Raw genomic sequence first — 9,925 nt, 5'->3', positions numbered from 1 at the left:
ATTGGGCCATTTCAGCTCTCCTGAGGCAAACCCGAGCCAATTCCACTAGGTTTGTAAGATTGTTGATTGTTAAAATTTTCACTGTACATTAGCATTCACATCTCTGAAATCTGAAAACGTTTTTATCGTTTTGTTCTTTGCTTAAATTTTAAAAAGTGATTGGAGGGGAAATATGCCAAAAATGCAGATTAGACTTAAAAACAAGTTTTAATTTTTTTTCTCCTCAGATGCTTGGTTCTTTCACACGCAAATGGACAGCCACCTAACAACAATGTATTTTTAGAGCGCTCTCGGAACACATAGCTAGGTGCCTAAAAATCACGGCAGTCGAAATCTGTCTAGGAAAATTCCAAAGCGGAATTCCTTCCTTAAAAAAAAAAAAAGTCACTTTTCCAGGGAAAGGCACTCTGACTAGGGATCCTGCACTTCATGAATGAATGATCACGGAAAAGCGCTTCCGGGGACAAAGCGGGGAGCGTCTTTCTAATGTTCAGTCAACGTTCTACTTTTCGGCCTAGAGAAGCCAACTCGTGACGAGCGCAGACTGCAAACGAAGCAAGAGAAGAAAGAGCTCGGTTCCGCCATCCGGCTCCCGCACGCCTCCCTCTTCCCTTTCCCTGGAAAGCACTCTCCGCCCCCTGGATGCCTCCTTTTTGCTCCCAGAACGCGCTTCCCCCTCGCTGGGACGCGCCCGCCAGCGTCGCACCACGTGACGGCAACGGCGACGGGCAAACCGGGCGAGGGGCCTCTACCTCTCTCTTAGTCCCTCCCTCCCGGCCGGCTCCGCAGCGCCGCGCAGGCGCCCCGAGGGCCGCGCCGAGTGAGCCCCTCCCGCTCTCTCTCGAGGAGTCAAAATGGCGGCGAGGGGAACCCGAAGCAGTCGCGGATCCCGAGCCTGTGTGTGACTGGAGCGGAGAGGGCGACGGCGGCGGCGGCGGCGGCGGGAGGAGGATGGCCGGGAGTGCCAGCGCCGGGGCGGACGGCGGCGCTGGGGGAGGCGGCGGCGGCGGCGGCGGGGGTGACGGCAGCGGGAGCAGCGGCAGCGGCGGGAGGAGCTTGCGGGGTAAGGGTCCTCTCTCGGTCGAGCTGAGGCGGAGAGCGGGGCCGGTTGGGCGACGGGCGCCTTGGACGTCCGGGATGGGCGAAGGGGCGTGCAGCAGCGGGGCTCTGGGGAGGGGAGCGGGACAGAATCGGAGCGGAGGAGGCGGCGCTCCCTTCCGAGCCCGGCTCGCTGCTGTCGGGGTCCGGGGCTCCAGTTGGGGGATGGAGGGGAGCGTGGTTCTCGCCGGCGGCTATGCTCGGGGTCTAGGGGCGGAGGAGACCGAGGGGGCGCTGGGCGAGCGTGGAAGTCCGGTCTTCCGAGATGAGCGCGAGGGCTGGGGGAGGGGTGTGGACCCCGGAAGGTTTCTTTGATTCTCCGGATAAAGGTGGTCCTTGGGACACTAGGAGGGGCGGGAGGAGGGTAGAAGTTGGATCGTTGTCCCCTCGAGTCCCCGCTGGGGGGTCCAGCTGGAGCTGGGTTTTGACAGGTGGGAGAGGGAGGAAGGAGGAGGAATCCAGATGAAGCTTTGAGGGCAGCCAGGGAGCACTTGAGGTACGGCTAATGTTCCAGTCTTTCACGGTCTCGGCAGCCTAGGATCCCAGCTCGTCCAGGGAATGAGAACTTTCCTACCATTCCTGGAAGAGCCCCGAAAGCGCCTGCTGCTCTTTCCTTCTCTTAGTGTTAGCATCCAGGCACTAATATACCACGGTGATAGGTACTTTTAGGCCTAATTTACGGAGGAAAAGCTCGGCAGTCTGTCTGAACACTCAGAGCCGTGCTGAGAGCGCTAACGTGACTAGAATTTGCCTCTTTCCCCGGGGTCTTGAGCATTTTCAGTTAACTGAATCGTCATCTTTTGTTCCCAAATATCAACTATATATTTTAACTTGATGGAATTGGTGACTTTTTTCTCCGGAGAACTGGGAGAAGAGCTTTCCAAACTTTAAGAATATGTGAAAGAGTGATAGGTACATGGCAGGATGTTAGAACTAGCTGAAATCCTTAGTACACCCGTTTCATCTTACACATGAAGTAAACCAGAGGTTGGGACTTGCTTAGGGTTGAAGAGCTGGCTGGCGGTCCGGTCGGTTGGGCAAGCACTAAAATCAGGTCTCCATTACAGTGTTCTTTCCATTCCACCACCTTATCTTTGTGTTTAAAATACTACTTTTCTTTGATATTTCTGTGTGTGTGTGTCTGTGTGTGTGTGCGCAAATAGAAAACTTGAAAATGGAACAGACTTTTTTTTTTTTTAATTCAGAAGTTCACCTTGTGACCAAGAGTGGGGGAAAAAAAACACACACTCATTTGAAGTAACTAATGATGTGTATATATGCTCTTTTATTAAGCTTATTTCTTCACCTGGATTTTCTAAAAATTAAGTTAATTTTCTTTCAAAATTTTTATAACTTCACAAGTATAGCTGCATAGTGTTTTGAGAGTGTGTGTGTGTGTGTGTGTGTGTGTGTGTGTGTGTGTGTGTGTGTGTGTGTGTGTGTGTGTGTTTAAAACCATACCATAATATCAATTAACCTTTGATATTCAGTAGTCTATAAAGGCCCTAAACATTAATTATTTAAAGATAAAGCCTGATATAACTAAGACTTGACACAAATGTGTATGCCTTTCCACAGACCTAACATTTAAAAACAGTTCTAAGTTGATTTTCCTCTAGTATTTAAAGTATATCTCTTCATAGTATTTAAAATAGAATTAATTCATCATTGGGAATACTGACACAAATCACAGACCTCACTATACCTAAACAGATGGTCTTTTGTGCCTTGCTCTGGTCATAAAACTTAGTTACCAGGCTCTTTGACACCAGGTTGGTCCTCAGAGTTTGGTGGCATTTGCCAGGACTTGTACTGGCTTTGAGAATCCAACATCACTTACATTCTACAATTTTTTTTCCCCTGAGGCAATTGGGGGTAAGTGACTTGCCCAAGCCCAAACAGCTAGAAAGTGTTAAGTGTCTGATGCTAGATTTGAACTCTGATCCTCCTGACTTCAGGGCTGGTGCTCTATCCACTGCACTACCTAGCTACTCCCTACAAAGAACTCTTAAACATGTGGCCCTAGTGGAATATTATAAGATGTCCTCAAATAATTTTGAGATATGCAATACCCATTTCTCTTAGCTTACACTAACTAGCTTCATATTTATTTGTGCTGAGTCATAGCAAGTTTCTTTAGAAATATAGCTTACATGGTGCCAGTCATAGGTTGATCAACAAAAATAAATTAATAAAAGATGAAACTGGCATTTGCCTGACTTTGAGATAGAATATTCCTTCTGTGTTTGGGAAGCTTATAGTCATTGAAACAAGTATTGAATACATCCTGTTTATTCTACTGCTTATTAGGTGATATTCTAAGTGGGATGCACAAATTTTGACACAAATCTTCTTTCTAGGAGCTTCTTGTATCATTGGAGGAATGGCATACAGTATTTTAAAGAATCATTTTTATTTCCATTCACTTTTTGCTTTTAGATCCTAACAATCTTTCTATACCTTAGTGGTTTCTTCACCTGATGGATAACTACAAATTTGATTGGGAAATGAAGAGAATAGATAGAGGGGGAGAGATCAATTAGCCTGTAAGACTAATGAAGGCTTAAAATAATGAGATGGTAGCAATAAAAATGAAGAGGAGAGAGTGAGAGACTTTTAAATGATGAACTGAAACAACTGTAAAGAAAAAAATAACAATAAAAATTTACAAAGTTTATAATTCTTTCTTTGACCTTAGGGAACCTTTCTAGGCCTTAGTTTCTCCACATGTAAAATGAATAGTGTGCACTAGCTAGCTTCTGAGATCTCTTCTGGTACCAAACCTTCGTTTTAGCACCTTTGTTTTTATATGCTTGGAAACAGTTTGTTCACTTTTTTGAGCACTGCTTTTTTTTCTAGCTAGCTTTATTCTGTGTGGTTTTTCTACATATCAACACATCTTGTACTAACTAGCATCCAGATTCTATTGTTAATTTAAACTTTAATTGCTGTTGGTCAAATTACTGGATCAAAATATAGAAGCTGTTACATCATTTGTGTCTCTGTGTGTATGAAAATAGTGAGTTTAACTCAAACTTTGTAATATAGCTAATTCTTTATTGTGACCTGCAGAAATGATATAGCTATATACTGTGTTTGCACATATTTATTTGATTTAAGCAGTACGAATTTCAATTAGAATTTTTCACTCATTTTAACATTGAAATGAAATACAAAGCCACATTAAATAGTGTTGGGTTTTGTTTGCTTCTTTTTGTGAGGACCTAAGAATTCAGTGGTAGAATGAGCCCTTAGTAAAGAATCCCTTATCCTATACAATTCAGTAATTGCTCTGTAATTTAGTCTTGGAGCACCCAAAGGTTAAATACACTGCTGAGTAAGGGGCTTCTTGACTCCAAAACCTGTACTTGAACACATATATAAACACCCCCATCCACGCCCCTTTTTCTTTTCCCCTTCATGCCTCCTTCTATCCTTCCCTCTTCTTCTGTCTCTCTGTCAAGGTTATATTGAAAGACAAATACTTAAATGTAGAAATTGAAGTTGATCATTGCCATTGTTTCTTCTCATCTTTTCTATTAATAAAATTAGAAATGTAACTCGAAGGCTGTACAAGAGGGGCGGACAAAAACCAGTTTCTTTGATTTTTGTTGTCAGAATTGTTTCATGCTAATGGTAATTTGAAAAGCAAGTTGTATACGAAGTCTTTATAACAAATAGAAGCTTTCAGCATATAGATAGATCTCTTATGTAGCATTTCCAAAAAAACATAAGAAAGCATGTAAAACTTTAATAGTCCACCTTAATGGAAAAGATAATTATACATAGATAAAATTGGAGATTCTACCAAAGTAACAATTTAAGTGACAAAAGCAATTGATGTTGGATTTTTTTAACTGCAAGAATTTTTTTTTTATTGTAAAAGTTGGTTTATTTTCGAATTCTAAATTTTTGTCTTTAAATGATGAGAAAGATTTACTTTTTAGAGCTCACTGCTGATCTAAAAGCAGGGGACCACACAGGTAGACAGGGAACACAGATTAGTATGACAGATTAAAATCTTGGTAAGATTTATTGTATCATGTTGTCACTTCACTGACACTGGATCCCTGGCAGGTCTCTGGTTTAGGGGGGAAAGATAGATAATTGTATTCAAAGATGGTAATGCAGGATTTAGGCTTACCTATAGCCAACAATTGTTAGGCTGCTTGCTATCTTGCAAGTCCCCCAGCAGAGGGCTCCAGAGGCCTTAAGTTGTAGCCTAGAGCTGAGGAGCTCCAAACTTTTAACTACCTTATAAAAACATGATTTACCGATGCCAAGGAAAGCCCTTGAGATTTTTTCATCCATCCTCTCATTTTAAAGATTAGCATACTGGGGACCAAAGAGGTTAAGTAATTTGCCAAAATTTAATAACTAAGTCAGCATGTCTTCGTAGGATTTTTCATTGAAGGGACAGAGATAAATCAAAGTATACTGTACTTGGTGTATGTAATTCATTGAGCTCCATGTTCTGCACTATGACCAAGGCCAAGTTTACTTTTATTAAGTTTTCCCAGTAGAGCTTCCTATTGAGTCACCTCCTTGCTTTGTGAGAGAAAAAACAAAACTTGAAAAATTTGGAGAGATTAATGATATATTGCCTTTGGAGTGGCAGGCACAGGGGTAGAATATTCTAATACCATCTATACCAGGAATTCTTAACCATTTTTGTGTCATAAACCATGTTTGACAGTTCTGGTGAAGCAGAATAATGTTTTTGAGTACATAAAATAAAATATATAGGATAAGAAAAGAAATCAATTATACTGAAATTTAGTTGTTAAAATTAAAAAACAAAACAGATTCACAGATCCCAAATTAAGAATCTTTGTAACTCTTTTGTGTCAAAGAACACCTAAATGAGTCTAGGATGGTTATTAATCACTTTGACATGTTCTAGTAATGCATCCATATATTTTTGTGCCCGTGGTTATTATGACTCCCATTAATATCCTAGTCCCAGACTTGGAAAATCCATGAATTTGTTTCTAATCTAGAATGAGTACCCTCAAAATCCCATTCTACCTTAATCTAAACAATTGAAAGTTTTTTCTTTTGTTGTAGAGGGTCCAAGAGGTAAAATATTGTGAAATATTTAGTCTTGGTATAGCTTACTCTTTCTCATTCCCTTTCATCTAGTACCAAAGATCAGCTAGCTTGGAGTTGAATGGAGCTTATGATGATTCCCTTCTACACAGCATGTGGAATAAATGTATGCTATGTCCACCAGCCCCCAAATGTCACTCGAGCCAAAGTTCCTTCAAATACCCTAACCACTCAGTTCTCAATCTATTCATTTCTCATGAGCTACTCTTCCATTCCACCTCAGCTACACACAAAAATGAAGGGGGTTTGGGGCAGGGGCAGGATCATGGGACCATTTTGACTAGGTCCACCACAAATTTATATTATACAACCTTAACTGAGCCTACTGCTGCTAGGCAATCCTTCTGTACCTCCCTTATCAGTTCACTATACTACTCTCCAGAGCAGCTCTTCTAAATCTTTTCATCTCTCCTCAAATCTCCCGTGGGTCTCCTTCCTCTTTACTTTTTCATCTAATAACATTGCCTTATATTTTACAGGAAAAAAATCTAAGACTATTCACTATGAGATTGCTTTTGTTCCCCTTTTCCTCATTTTGTCATTCAGGTGCCTTCTGCCACTTATCCTCCTTTATCCTTCTCACATGATGAAGTGGCCTTATTCCATATCAAGGCTAACACTTGTTAAAGGATCCCACTCCACCCAATCTCTTTCACTGGATTGTCCCTTTATCATTTCTATTCTTTCACTTATTTCCAAGCTTTCTCCCTCTCCTGGCTAATTCTCTGCAGTCTACAAATGTGTCCATATCTCCCCAGTCCAACAACCCTCAGTTGAATTCTCTACCCCTTCTAATTACTGTACTGTATCACTTCTGCCCTTTGTAATTAGACTCCTCACAAACATCATCTATATAATTGCTAACATTTTCTCTCTTCCCACTCATCTTAATCCTTTATAATCCAACTTCTGACTTTATCATTCTGCTGAAATTGCTCTCTTCAAAATTACTGATGATTTCTTAGTTGACAAATCTTCTGGTCTCTTCTTGATTCTCATTTTTCTTGACCTCTCTGCAGTTTTTGACACTGTTGATTACTCTGTTCCTTTTTACTCTCTGCTCTAGGTTTTAGGAACCCCACTTTCTCCTGTTTTTTTGTTGTTGTTGTTGCTGTTTGTTTGTTTGTTTGTTTGTTTTTTGTTTTTTAACCTCTCTCACCTTTATTTTTTTATCTTTGCCTGGATCCAGATCACACCCTTTAATCAGAGATGTCTTTCAGGATTCAATCCTGAGACCTTTTTTCTTCCTCTGTATTCATGTCTTGCTTTTTTTCAACTCCTATGGATCCTGCCCATTTTCTTTGCTAACTTCTAGTTTCATATTTCCAACTGCCTTTCAGACATCTTACTCTATATATCCAAAGGACATCTTAAACTCGGTAAGCTCAAAACAAAACTCATTATTTTTCCCCCACACTGTTTCTTTCCCCTACCTTCCCTGTTTACTGTAGAGGGCTATACTATCCTTCTAACACTCTCAGGATTGCAATCCAGGTGGGCATTCCAGATTCTTCCCCTCCCTCTTCCATATCCATTCTGCTATTAAGACTTGTCTGGTTCCCCTTTGCAACTTCTCTGGTGTCCCCTCTCTGACACTGTCACCTCTCTAATGCAGGTCTCACCACTCCTATCTGGACATTGTAATTGCCTTACTACTGGATCCATTTGCCTCAAGTCTCTACCCATTCAAGGTCTATCCTTCATTCAGCCACCAAAGTGCAAGTACAGTCATGTCACCATTCTTCTTCCCTCCCTCCCCTTCAATAAACTTCTGGAGCTTCCTCTTTCCTCCAGGAACAAATACAAAATGTTGCTTGGCATTTAAAGCTCTTCATGACCTCACCCTCTCCTATCTTTTTATACCTTACTCCCAGACACATACTCTTTAATCTAGTGAAACTGGCCTTCTTCAAGATTCTCAATCTCTGGGCCCAGCATTCTTTCTGATACTCCTCCATGCTTAGAATGCTGTTCTTCCTATACTCTATTTACCTTCCTGGCTTCCTTTAATTTCCACCTACAATCCCATCTTTTACTAGAAGCTTTCCCTAAATCCTCTTAATTTTAGTGCCTTTTCTCTGTTCATTATTTCCAATTTATCCTGTTTATAGTTTGCTTTGAATATATTTGCATGTTATCTCTTCCAGTAGATTCTAAGCTACTTGAGAGCAGGGTCTATCTTTTGCCTCCTTTTGTGTCTGAAATCAAGATTGGTTGTTACAGTTAAATCAAAGTTCATCAGCCTTTTAATATTGTTAATATCTCTTTTTATGGTTATAATGTTAGGTTATTTGACTTTATATCAACATATGTCTTTATTTCTGTGAATTTATGTTCATCATTTCTTACTGAACACTATATTTAATTTATATTGTGCAAATGGTTCAGCTGTTTTCTATTTGATGACTAACACTTTCCAGTTTTTGACTGCTCCTGCAAATAATGCTGCTATTAATATTTTAAAACATGTGGAATCTTTGATGTCTTTTAACTATTCAGGAGTGAGATTGCTAGGGTAGAAAGTCTGAACTTTCTAGTGACTTTTCTTCTATAATTACAAATTATTTTCTAGAATGATTGGACCAATTCATAGAGCCACTGAAGAATCAGTCTTCCCATAGAAACTCTTACCATTGACCATTTCTGTCCTTTATTATCTTTACCACTTGAGATATGTGAGGTAAAATGTGGTTCTAATTTGCATTTTCATGTAAATTAATCCAATGATGAATTTCTTCCTTATACTCATGAGATTGACAAAAAAGGAAAATGACATATTAGGGAATCTGTGGTAAGACAAGCACATAAATGAATTTTTATTGGACTTTGAATATGTGCAGCCAATCTGGAAAGCAGTTTAGAAACTCTGCAAAACATTACTAAACTGCATATACTTTTTGACCCATCGATGCCACTATTAGATCTAAATCTAAAAGAGATTGAAGAAAGGAAAAAAAAGGACCCATATGTACAAAAATATTTATAGCAGCTCTTTTTATTGTATCTGGAAATTGGCATCCATCATTTAGGGAATAGCTAAACAAATTATGACAAAAGTGTAATAGAATACATTTGTGCCTTAAGAAATGGCAAAAGGGATGGTTTCAGAAACCTGGGAAGATAGGGGTAAATCAATACAGAGTGAAGTAGGCAAAATCAAGAGAATAATTGATGCCATGACAACATTGTGGAGACAGAAGACTAATACAACAATATTGTGAAGACAGAAAACTTTGAAAGGCTTACGAACTCTGATCATTGAAATGTCCAAACATGATTCCTGCAGGGTAATGTGAAGCATGCTACCCATCTCCTAACAGAGATGCCAGTCACAGTATGGAATGGAAAATACATTGTGAGAATTTGTTTTACTTGATTATTGATTTTGTTACAAGTGTTTTATTTTTATTTTTTTCAATGGGGGAATGGAAGGAAGAAAAAATTATTAATTGGAAAAAATAAAATTTTATTTTGAAAGATAAAATTTGCATTTCTCTCAGTTTCAACTATTGTCTTGAACATAATATTGATAGATGGTTCCTTTTTGGAATTATGATTTGTGCCCAAAGGACTATAAATTCATGTATATTTCTTGACCAAACACCACTACCACTAGACATGAATACCAAAAAAGATTCACCCAACCCCCACCAAAAAAAAAAAAAAAGGAAAATGATCCATATGTATAAAAAATATTTATGGCTGCTCTCAAGGGGGA

The 9,925-nt window shown here is 39.9% G+C and overlaps 1 protein-coding gene across 4 annotated transcripts in view; it reads left to right on the top strand.

The window, feature by feature from the left end:
- The first annotated feature begins 951 nt into the window (after positions 1-951).
- The window catches only part of BTBD7 (BTB domain containing 7), an 81,971-nt gene continuing 72,997 nt past the window's right edge, over positions 952-9,925 (top strand). The window contains exon 1 of one of the 4 annotated variants that reach the window (XM_074289675.1): positions 952-1,063. The gene's annotated coding sequence lies outside the window, so the exon portion shown is untranslated. The remainder of the gene's footprint in view (positions 1,064-9,925) is intronic. The other 3 variants (XM_074289670.1, XM_074289672.1, XM_074289669.1) reach the window with 3 other exon arrangements.

This window comes from Sminthopsis crassicaudata, chromosome 2 (assembly GCF_048593235.1).
Source record: "Sminthopsis crassicaudata isolate SCR6 chromosome 2, ASM4859323v1, whole genome shotgun sequence".
Lineage (NCBI taxonomy): Eukaryota > Metazoa > Chordata > Mammalia > Dasyuromorphia > Dasyuridae > Sminthopsis > Sminthopsis crassicaudata.
Note: the sequence above shows the minus strand (reverse complement) of the source record. Positions and strands in the feature narration are given on the sequence as shown.